At 40.8% G+C, this 11,645-nt stretch overlaps 1 protein-coding gene across 18 annotated transcripts in view; it reads left to right on the top strand.

Moving 5' to 3' along the window:
- The first annotated feature begins 1,235 nt into the window (after positions 1-1,235).
- AKT3 (AKT serine/threonine kinase 3) overlaps positions 1,236-11,645 on the top strand; it is a 181,080-nt gene continuing 170,670 nt past the window's right edge. For 15 of the 18 annotated variants that reach the window (XR_014490886.1, XR_014490887.1, XR_014490888.1 and 12 more), the window contains exons 1-2: positions 1,236-1,701; positions 6,255-6,358. The gene's annotated coding sequence lies outside the window, so the exon portion shown is untranslated. Of the gene's footprint in view, positions 1,702-6,254; positions 6,384-11,645 lie in introns of all 18 variants that reach the window. The other 3 variants (XM_083349919.1, XM_083349916.1, XM_083349918.1) reach the window with 2 other exon arrangements.

Genomic DNA, 11,645 nt, shown 5'->3' with positions numbered 1-11,645 from the left:
ATGCTGAAAAATACTGTATGGATATTAATTGTCACATTATCTATCTTTCAGAACCCTTTTCGTTTGGAGGAAATGAGTTTTAAAATAAATACTAGAAGGAAGAAGTGAATTATGTATTCCTATACCACTATCTGTGCGTGGATATGTTCACCTATAACATATAATGTTATCAGAGAACGCCAATAAAAAATAATAATCTGGCAACAGATAATAATTTCCCTTCCAAGAGCCACCCCCCCACCCCGGATAAATTTGTGGCAGGCGGGTTTAGGTTTACAGAGATTTTTGAAGTCATAAATGTTGTTGCTTGCCCGTCCTGCAAAGATTGCTGAAGCGAAATTAATGGAAGGCCGTGTACCGATTTCTCATTCGTGATTGAGAAGCTGTTCTTAAATCTGACACCAGATTTAATTCTTTTTTAATTTCTGTATTCTGTATTTTTTATGTGCTCTGTTCACCGCCCTGAGTCCTTCGGGAGAAAGGCGGTATGTTGTTGTTAGTTGCGAAGTCGTGTCCGACCCATCGCGACCCTATGGACAATGTTTCTCCAGGCCTTCCTGTCCTCTACAGCAGCGTTTCCCAACCTTAGGAACTTGAAGATGCGTGGACTTCAACTCCCAGAATTCCCCAGCCAGCATAGCTGGCTGGGGAATTCTGGGAGTTGAAGTCCACGCATCTTCAAGTTCCTAAGGTTGGGAAACGCTGCTCTACAGTATACAAATATAATAAATGAAATGAAATGAAACTTAATTTTCCTAAGTCCTGCTTCGGAGAGCGAGCCTCCAGCGGTCTGAGCCGCCTGGTAGGCTCTCGCCCACTTTTCTTACTCCGAAACAGCATTCCTACTGAGGCGCGCCAACACGACAGGTTCCCCTTCGACAGGTATTCCCCCATCACGCGGACTGCGCTCTTCCCACCCGCCCGCCCGCCCGCCCGGCTTGCCTTTCATCTTCGCCTTGCTATAACCACATGCGCGTCGGTTGGTCAGCAGCCCCGACGCCTCCCGCCTCCCTCTCTCATTCACGCCTTCACCTCCGTCTCCCTCCCTCCCGTCGCCCGCCAGCCCCGCCGCGCTCTCCCTCTGTCTGGCGGCCCCCACCCTTTCCCTGCTTGCTCCGTCTGGCAGACCCTCCCCCCTCCTTTCCCCTCCCCCGCTCCATTCCGCCCGCTGGCGCTTCTCGCGAGATCTGGGGGGGATGTCGACGTTACTGCTGCTGCCGCCGCCGTCGCCTTGGAGGGGGAGACACGGGGCGGGCGGGGGGGGGGGGAGAGAGAGCCAGTGACGTCGGGAGTTTTCCTCAAAGTCAATAACGAACCTGGCGAAGGAGGCGGCAGGAATCGAGGCGAGCGCTGGGCCCCGGGGGCCGCTCCGGGTGAATTCAGTTGGGAACAGGCGCCGCCGCCGCCGCCGCTCCTAACTCCCTGGATGCTGCGGCCGAGCTGCCCAGGCGGGCGCCTCCCTAAATAGCGGAGGGCAACCGCTCTCGATGTAGCCGCCGCCCCGCCCGCATCTCTCAGGGCGCCGCTAGCTGGAGTCCGAAAGCTTCGCCACCGGCACCGAGGTAGACCGCGGCCGCGCAGGACTCTCACCCCGGCAGGGGGGACAAGGGAGGAGAGGTCGTGGGCGCCCCCCTGCCCGGAGACCCGCTTCCGCGCCAACGGCCGCCACCCGCCACCCGCCACCCTCGCCTTTTGCTGCAGGTAGGCAGGCTGGCAGAGGCGGGGGAGGGGAGGGGAGGGGGGTCTCGCGCGCGCGCGCCCGCGCTGGGGAGACGGGCGGCGTTGGGGAGGCCGGCTGGGTGCCGGTAGCTCTGGGGGCAGCTGAGGCGAGGGAGGAGGGGACGGGTGGGGAAGCCTCGCGTCTCCGGCGACTGCTCCGTCTCCTCCTTCCCGCTCCCCGTGGCCCAACGCGGCGTTCCCCTTTCGTCCGCCGCCATCCTAAACGTGCCTAGTGACAGAGGGAGGAGGAGAAGGAGAAGGAGGAGGCGGCGGCGGCGGCTGCTGCTGCCTCGTTTTCGCAGCTCCTCCTCTTCCTCCTCCTCCTCCTCCTCCTGCTCTTCAACCAGCGCTTGCAGCAGCTTAGATTTAAAATGCAAAGTCCTCTTCTTCTGGGGTGGCCGGGTTGGCGGGGCCTATCGGGCTTTCTTGTGGCGGCGGAAGGGTTATGTAACGTTACTATCTCGTGGAATGGAGGGGGGGGTGGTGAGAGGAAGGAGGGAGAAGGTGTGTGCTTGGCCACGAGGCACATCACAACAACACTGGCGCGCGCAGCCCACCCCCCCACCCACCCCCACGATTTGTGTGGAGCGTTGCTGAAATGCTCTTGTATCTGAGGTGCTTGTTGAGAGGGATGGCGCGTTACAGTTTGCAACGTTTCGCTTCTCTCCTGTGCCCAACCGCCACATCCCAGCTCCCTCCCTCCCTCCCTCCCTCAGGAAACGCTTGGGTCACTGTGCTTCCTCCTTGTATGTTCTTATCTCTTCTTACATTCTGTTCCTGGGCGTCAGTGAATGTTAAAATGCGCTTGATGAAGTAGTATCCTTTCTGTTTTTCCGTTACGACAAACCTGCTTGTTCTAATAAATAAGAGGCAGCCCTGCTCTTTCTGGCGGAAGTCTGCAGATGCTGATGCAAGTAAACAAAGCTTGCTTGTTTACATCACGTCTGCTGGACAGCCGTGGTGGTTACTTGCTTTGGATGTACAGGCATTGATGTACGTTATTGCTTGTCTGATGCTGCTTTCCTTCAATTTATGTAGCCCACGATTCAAAGGAATTAATACTTTCAAACACAGTCTGAAAATTTCAATGCAGTCTTTTCCAGTATTGTACGTGAGATTTCCCCCCCCCCCCAGTTAATCAGTCACTTCAGTTAAAATATCATGGCATTCTGTTCAAATAATTTAGTGTTTTCTTCGCAGAAATTTAATTATTATTTTATTTATACATCATAACTGATGTATAAACTAATGTATAATTATAATGTTGACGTATAGGATTGATGAAATAGCATGAAACATTTTTGTTGCCTCATCTTAAAAAGTTCCATTTTTTAAAAAAAACACTATTGTATTTGGAATCATACGAAGTAATACAAGTTTTGATGAGGTAAAGTAGGAAATTAAACATTCTTTATATTTCACAAATAGGAGCAAACACATAAAGGAGTAAACAAAATAATAAACTCTGAGGACTAAATTAAATTTACAAATTCCTATTAGAATTTAAGCAGAATGCTTTATGAACTTTTAATATGGATTAGTTTTTTTTGCTTCCCTAGTAGGAATTAACATAAAATACTATATTATGTAAAAGCTACAATTTCAAATGTACATTTTTAGTAAATATTTTCCAGATGCATTTCTTCTGTCTTTGCCTTTTTTTTTGTTTGTAGAGAGTGCATTCTTCTGTGGATGAATCAATTTTCCTCCAAAAATCCTAACTGAAATTCTCATATTTCTATTTACTCTCAGTGGGTTTAAATTGATCCCAGTGTCTTTCATGGGATTGTACTTATGTGTGTATCTGTTAACTGGACAAGATAAAGATGTTTGCTCAGAAGAGGCATGTGCATATTTTATAGCAACAATATCTACAATTCTGCTTTTCCATATTTGGTTAATGAATTTGTTTTAGATTTTTTTTTTATTTTTCCCTTGTTTTGCTGTGGATAGTTATTTTTAATGTTTGTTTTTACATTATTTTAACTTCTACAAATTATTCTAGAAGCTGTTATTAAATAGTATTTATTGTGCATGTCAAATATAATTTGATTTTTCATGGATTCTCCTCTATTCACAGTAAAACAGAGTTTTGCTATATAGAAGTTTATTTGGAAAGAAATATCACTTTCCTAGCCTACCAATAAAGTGTGCTTTGAATTGGAATCAAATATATGGTTTTATCTGATTTTAATTTAAAGAATATCACTTAAACATACTATTTTATCTTTTCATACAAACAGCTCATTGGGAGTAGGAGGTAGGAGATTTTCTGAGTTCAAACAGATTTATTTCCATCTAAAATACATGTGATTAATGTCTTAACATGTTATTCTGGATAGAATTCTTATCTTTCCACTGAAGGAACTGGATGTATAAATACAAAAGGAAGAGACAATTTGTTCTTGTAGCCCTTTGCACATTCTCAAAATCTCCTACTGTATGATACTTAGAGGAGGAACCCTCAAAAATAAACTTTGGGAAGCATGGAAAAAGAGAAATCTTATTGTATGAATAGATATTTACATATGTATTTTGGCTTCACTCACTTTTTCTACCTGAAAGTAGTAATTATGCAAATGACAGTGTAAATTTTTGAAAATGTTTTTGGTAATTCAAGTCAGTATGCACTATAAATTGTGATCAGAATATGATTATATGACAAACTTTGCAAAATGGTTTAATATAAAATGAACAGATATAGCTATATAAAAATAGAGCTATAATAGCAGTTGGGACACAGGCTATTGTTCCCAGCTCACTTTACTCCCAATTTAGCCTATTTAAATTTGTTTACTTAGATATTTATGTCCTACTGAAATAAGTGGTATTTACTACACAGAAGTCTGATTAAGCTTACAGTAGATGGCAGCACCTAACAGCTCTTGGTTGATCTTGAAAAGCTCAGCAGGGTCAAACTAGGTTGGTATAGGATGAAGCACCATTGGGAAATCTCAGGATATACGGGTAGCAAAGACTATAATATTGAAAAAAGTCCCAACAGAAAGCAGGGAAAAACTGCTTTCATACTGTTGCAACTATACTATGTAGACACATGCAAATAATTACCAAGGTATTGACTTCAACTTGAGCCAGGCTTTTTCAAAGTCTGATTAAATTTGGACTGAAGGCTTTTAAGAACAAGAATAAATTCTTTAGCCTGCAGCTGCAGTAGAATTTGGAATTAAGTGGCATAGCTAAAAATAAAGAATTAAAGTTTGGCTATATTTTTCTTTAAATGGAGGCCCTAAAATCATCTTTATAACTCATTTATGAAAATAAGACTGTTTTATTCAAATGTTATGCTGGAAGCTATCTCTGTAGCATTTGTTAAGGCTTATTCTAAACTTAGTGTTGTTACGATCTATAGTTAACAGATCAGAAAACTATACTAATAGTTTTGAAAGTTGGGAATTGCTTTTAATTACCCTGTTTATTGCAAAATATTGAATATTGTTTACATTCTGTACAGAGTCACAGTGTGAAAGTGAAAAGCTGGGAAAGATTGAATATATATGAATATTGAGTAATTGAGCTACTTCTTAAATGGTTTAATTTTTATTACGAATAAAAATGAATTATTCTTTTTAAAGGTATATTTTCTACTAAGCATTTTAAAACAAGATTTCAGAATTGCTTTTTTCTCTCTGTTAAATGCTCCTTCCAAACAGTACAAAACCAGTACAGAAAACGCTACATGTTTATTTGCTTGGGCTAACTATTAATTTAAGAATTTGTAAAGAAATCTTTTCTGTGCTCATAAAGACCATGAACATATCATAAACATCAGTTACATGCTTATAAAAACCTCTTACAACTACATTTGAACATAGCTTGTTTATGAATTAGATTGTGGTAAAAAAGTATCAATAGCATCCCAATTTTTGTTATGCAATGTTTCAATAAAATGGTCTTTCTTAGAAATTTTCCTGTGAGATTTAAGAAAGTTTTCCAACTAAAGCAGATCACATATAAGGTGTTATTTGGTTTTGATATTGATGCTTATATTTCAGTAAACATGTGAATAAGCAGCTAGTAAATTGTGTGTTGCCAATTGTATAGGATTACTTGGTGTCCTGATTCTGAGAGAAATAGATACTTTAGGAAATAGTTTCATTTTAATTGTCAGTAATAAGTATGTTTTGGTCTTTCCATTGACTTCTCAATATGATTCAGGCCTTTAGTATATAAATATAAAAATGTCATCTTGAAGTTAATAGCCACAGCTATATTATCTAAATTTTGAATTTCATAATTCTGCTATTTTTAAATTGGAGACTTTAAAAGAGGAAAGATACATGGTTTATCTCATGGTTATAATGAAAAACATGTTTTCTGCCTTGAGCATAAACTGTTAATAGAGATGCACATTATACCAATCTGAGGCATAATTACTGATGTAGAAAGAGATGGTGAGTAGATGTTCAATGGCTGTTACATGTAGGAAGTATTATTTCCATAAGTTTTGGTATACGTTTCTAACAATCATATTGTTTACAAACTATATTTGCAAGAATTTCTTACTCCTTCCACAGGAATTGATGCAGAGAAAAAGAGAAGGCAAACAAAAAATAGAAAACTTTCTCCTATGAATATGAATTTTAGTGTGACAATAGAAGAATTAGAACCCAACCTTTATGTAAGTTTTGAATGCACTTTATTGGGTGAGTGCCTATTGTAATTACCTCAGATATCTCTGAGATACTTAGTGGTTTCAAAATCTTTTTTATAGATTTTTTGGGATTGCTTAGTATTTTGTTTTACTTTTTCATCTTTGCTCAGTTAGGATTCAGAATTATATTATTTTTCTTCACTGATATAGTGTTAGTTCTTTTGTTTATCAGACATAACTAGAATTAAAGGAAATATCCAAAACAGAAGTATTGTTTTGCATTATGGAAATTATTGTAAAACAGTTTTCTTTCATACAGATATGTCAAACTCGTGACGTCATGTGATGTCATGCAACGTATTGGAGCTTTTTTGCCATTGCTGGCAATGGGGTGGGTGTGGCTTCCTGATGATGCATCTGGCCCATGGGCCAGCAGTTTGACACCCCTGTTTTAATACGTTATAAAGCAGTAGAACTGATGTTGTGATTATTTGATTATCATGTTAATCAAAGAACGGCCAGAATTATTTTTATAGTTAAGCCAGATTGGTCTAGTGGTTAAGGTACCAAATTGGAAACTGGGACACCATGAGTTCAAGTCCCACCTTAGCCATGAAAGCCAGGTGGGTGACTTTGGGCCAGTTGCTGTCTTTTAGCCCAACCCACCTCACAGAAGAGTTGGGAAAATAGGAGAAGGAAGGTGTTGGATATATTTATCACCTTGAGTTATTTGTAAAAATAATAAAGGCAAGATAGAAATGAATAATAAAATAGATGCTTGTAAGAGATAGAAGCATCAATATGCTTCATTTGTATTCAATAATAATGAATAATGCTTCACTGGGGCAGTAGGTAGTATATCAACTATACGTTTGGCAATACCATGTAGGATCTCCATAATTTCTAAGTGTCAGGGCAGAATTTATAGTTTGCTACTTAGATTAATATTTTTATTTTGGGTAATAGAAGGCAGGATGATTCTCTGAAGGACCTTCATTCTCCATCCACTGATTGTTTTTCTGCATGATGGTAGACTCTGAATTGCTGCTTGATTTAAAACAAATACATGAAGGAAAGTTAAGATACTGATTTCTTTTCAGCCTTCTCTTGGTCTTATTGCCTTTGTTTGTAATAGTGCAAAGAGAATATTGAGAGAATATAGCAGTCTTGTGACTGTATTTATCTTTGAAGATGTTTAGGTCTCCTTTAGAATTTTTCCCCCACCATTGTTTTCCAGACCAAGGCCTAAAGGAAAACAAGTAGATGCAACAGGGAACTTCATTATGCAACCAACATTTACATGCATATACAATAATCATAGTGTCCCGTGGTCACATGATTGTCATTTGCAAGCTTAATAGGCAGCTTCTGACAAGCAAAGTCAGTGAAGAAGCTGGCAGTAAGTCATGATCACTTGATGTCATCCTTAATGACTACAGGTGACATGCTGATTTTATAAGTCCAGCAAGTCATGTGATGTATCACTTAACTGTATTGCTTAGCAATCGAGTTACTGGTCATGACTGTTCTTGTTAAGTGAGGACTACCTATAGTCATATGAGTTACCTTTTTAGTACCTTCCTATCTTTTCTTTGCTTCAATAATATTATTAGCTTCCTGAGACCCCTAGCTGTAATAATGATTTCTTTTTCATGACTTGCAGTGTCTGGTTAGTGTGCTGTTCATTATCAACTGACTGACTGTGTGAGCATCTACTTTTGAAATGTGTAGAAAGGAAAAGTTCTAAAGCAGTGAGGAAATCAGATTTTATATTCATATTGTGTATTTCATTTTAACTTTGGTCACCCATAAACTTTGGCACTCTGGGCAGTAAATTTAACAAGTAGTTAAAAGAGATCAAGGTTGGAGGGCAGAGCTGAAGAGTTTAGTGTCAGTACCTAATCCTTCCCCCTCCCATTAAGGAGAAAAACCAATAAGTCTGTCCCTCCCAGCTTTCCTTTTTTCTTGGAGAATTATGGGTTTTGGAGGGAGGGAGTGGGGTGTAGTTGGCTTTCTTCCCCAAAGCCCAGCCCCTTAATTGTGGAGTGCCTCAGGGTTCGGTGCTCTCGCCCCTCCTGTTCAACATCTATATGAAGCCGCTGGGAGAGATCATCCGTAGCTTCGGGGTGAAATATCATCAATATGCTGATGATACCCAGCTATTCATCTCCACCCCGAACCAACCCAGTGATGCCCTCGATGTGATGTCCCGTTGCCTGGAAGCGGTACAGATTTGGATGGGAGAAAACAGGCTTCGACTCAACCCGGCCAAGACTGAGTGGCTGTACATACCGTCATCTCGTTTAGTCCAAGAGTTTCCATCTCTGACTATAGGAGGAGAGATGTTACCTCCCATTGATAGAGCATGCAATCTGGGCGTCCTCCTAGACTCACGACTCAGTTTTGAAGATCATATTGGAGTCGTGGCTAGGGGGGCATTTGCACAGATTCGTCTTATATACCAATTGCGCCCCTTTTTGGACCGAGATGCCCTACGTACAGTCACCCACGCACTCGTCACCTCCCGTATTGATTACTGTAATGCTCTCTACATGGAGCTGCCCTTGAAGACCACCCGGAGGCTTCAGCTGGTGCAGAATGCAGCTGCACGGGTTGTGATGGGAGCACCCTGATACTCCCATATTACACCCCTCCTGCGTGAGCTGCATTGGCTACCAGTTGCCCTCCGGGTGAGATTTAAGGTGCTGGTACTTACCTTTAAAGCCCTACATGGCTTAGGTCCGGGATACTTGCAGGACCATCTGCTGCTGGGAACAAATTCCCATCGTCCAGTACGCTCACACAGAGAAGGCCTCCTCAGGGTACCGTCAGCTAGGCAACGTCGGCTGGCGACCCCCAGGGGGAGGGCCTTCTCTGTGGGAACACCAGCCCTATGGAATCAGCTCCCCCCTGAGCTTCGGATGTCCCAAAACCTCCAATCCTTTCGCCGCGGCCTCAAAACACTCCTGTTCCACCAGGCTGACCTGGACTGGCATTTTAATTAATTTATATTTAGAATTTTTAATTTATTTTTTAATTCTTTAATTTTAATTTATTGCACAGATGATTTCAATTTTATTTTTATCTTGATTTCTGTACTTATTATATGTTTTGTTGTTAGCCGCCCTGAGTCCTTTGGGAGATAGGGCGGGATATAAATCCCATCAATAAATAAATAAATAAGAGCCAGGAGAGGTTTGCTGTCTCCCAACAGGCAGGGATGGAGACTTAGGCTCAGCCTACAAATGTGACTTCATCAACCAAGCACAGAGACTTATTTTCCTGGCTTTGGAATGTGGTGGTAGGTCCTACCTAATCTAGTTGGGTTCTTCCCTCCTGCTAGGCTGTTTTTGGCTTTGCAAAGCTTTGTGCTGCTTGTCTGCCTCTTTTATGGATCCAGATGCCTCCCAGGGCCTCCCCCACTCATGAGGTACCCCGTTCTTGCTTAATTACCTTTGCATTCATTTAACAGGAGCATCAGGGAGAGCATTCACAATCTGGTTAGAATCTATAAAATCCTACATGGCACAGGATTAGGTTACTTATAGAACATTCTGTCTCCCAATTGTCTCAGTTTTTTTTCTTTTTAATAAATTTACAGTCATTTCTAAAGTTCTGTTTTCACTTTGTCATTATGGGGTACGGAGTATAGATTAATGAGAAAAAAATGAATTTCAACAACTGTAGAATCAGGCTGCAGCATAACAAAATTGACAAAAGTGAAGGGGTCTGAATACTTTCTGAATGCACTGTATTTGCTAACTGACCACCAGAAGGAATTTTGTAACTTTAGTGTATGCAGGAAATTGATGAGAAAACAATGGTGGAATGATGGAATAATCCCTGGCTTTTTGAGTCTATATTGCATTGTCAGAAACAAGTACATCAGACATGGTTTGTTCTGTATTGTTCTGATACCGATTTCATATTTTTCTATCCCTCTGTTCCTGTAGACATGCTTCCTAATTTTATGATTTTTTTTGTTACAGCTGTTAAGCAAATCACTGTGGTCATTAAGTAATCATGAAGTTTTAAGTGAATCTGGTTTTCTCTACTTAGTTTGTTTGTCAGAAGCCCCCTGGGATGATTGCAAATGGTGATCACATTTACAACTGTTGTAAATACATGCCAGTTGCCAAGAATCTGAACTTTGACCACATGATTGTGGGATCCTGCGATGGTCATAGTTATGTAGTTATTCTGCGAGAACTGACTGTAAATCACTTTTTTCAACACCATTGTAACTTCAAACAGACACTAAACAAATGCTCTTAAATTGAGGATTATCTGTAGCTAAAATGGCTGATATGCCACTGGATATCTGTGGTGCAATTTTAGAATTCGTCATGTAGTTCATAAGCCATCTGTTGCTAGATAAAAGAGTTACATTTTTTTCAGTTGTGATAAGATTATTGTTCTGCTCATGGACAGGGAGAACCAATATCCATCACAGCAATGTTGAAATATCGATAGAGGCAACTTGTTAAAATTTAAAAGTATATATATTAGGAACTATAATTTATTGATGAAATGGGTGACAAAACTAATGATTTTTATTTCGGCCAGGCTAATTTTATTCACACCATTGTTGCTATCCTGATGCTAGATAAAATTTTATTGTTATCTGTGCTTTTTAAGACTTTTTGTTACTATTGTTGTTATTACTATGTCTTAAGTGTTATCTACGTATTTGACAGGCGCAAAGGATCAGGTTCATACATTAAGCTGCAGTTCAAACTTATGCTCAAGAATCTAGTCAACTAAAATTCAGTAATAAATTGGTGCCAAATAAGGGTCAATGGAATTCAAGAGGGTTGGGCTTGGACCATTTGTGATAACATAATGACTCTAAGCTGATTATACAATTAATTCCACCCCCTAGCTTTGCCTGCTCTTCTACATCGTTTTACATTTTTTTATAAACTATTCTATGTACTATTTTGTGGGAAAATTGCCAATATTTATATTTAAAGTCATCACTGGGAGAGCATTTGCACATCTTCATGTTGTGCACCAGTTGCCTCCTTTCCTGGATCAGGGGACTCTGCTCACAGTCATTTATGCCCTACTCACCTCCAAATTGGATTACTGTAATGTGCTGTACATGGGGCTGCCCTTGAAGAATATCTTGAAGCTTCAACTGCTAAAGAATGCAAAGGCACAGGCAGTTTATGTCTGCTCCTAGAAGATATTATACCTCTGCTCTGCAAGCTGCATTGACTGCCAATCTGGTTTTGGGTCCAATTCGCTGGTTTTAACCTTTAAAGTCCTTCATGAAATAGGTCCAGTTACCTGAGAACTGCCTTTAGGTCAG

Source organism: Vipera ursinii (assembly GCF_947247035.1).
Source record: "Vipera ursinii genome assembly, chromosome: 1".
Taxonomy (NCBI): domain Eukaryota; kingdom Metazoa; phylum Chordata; class Lepidosauria; order Squamata; family Viperidae; genus Vipera; species Vipera ursinii.
The sequence above is the reverse complement of the archived record's forward strand: the minus strand, read 5'-3'. Positions and strand labels throughout refer to the sequence as shown.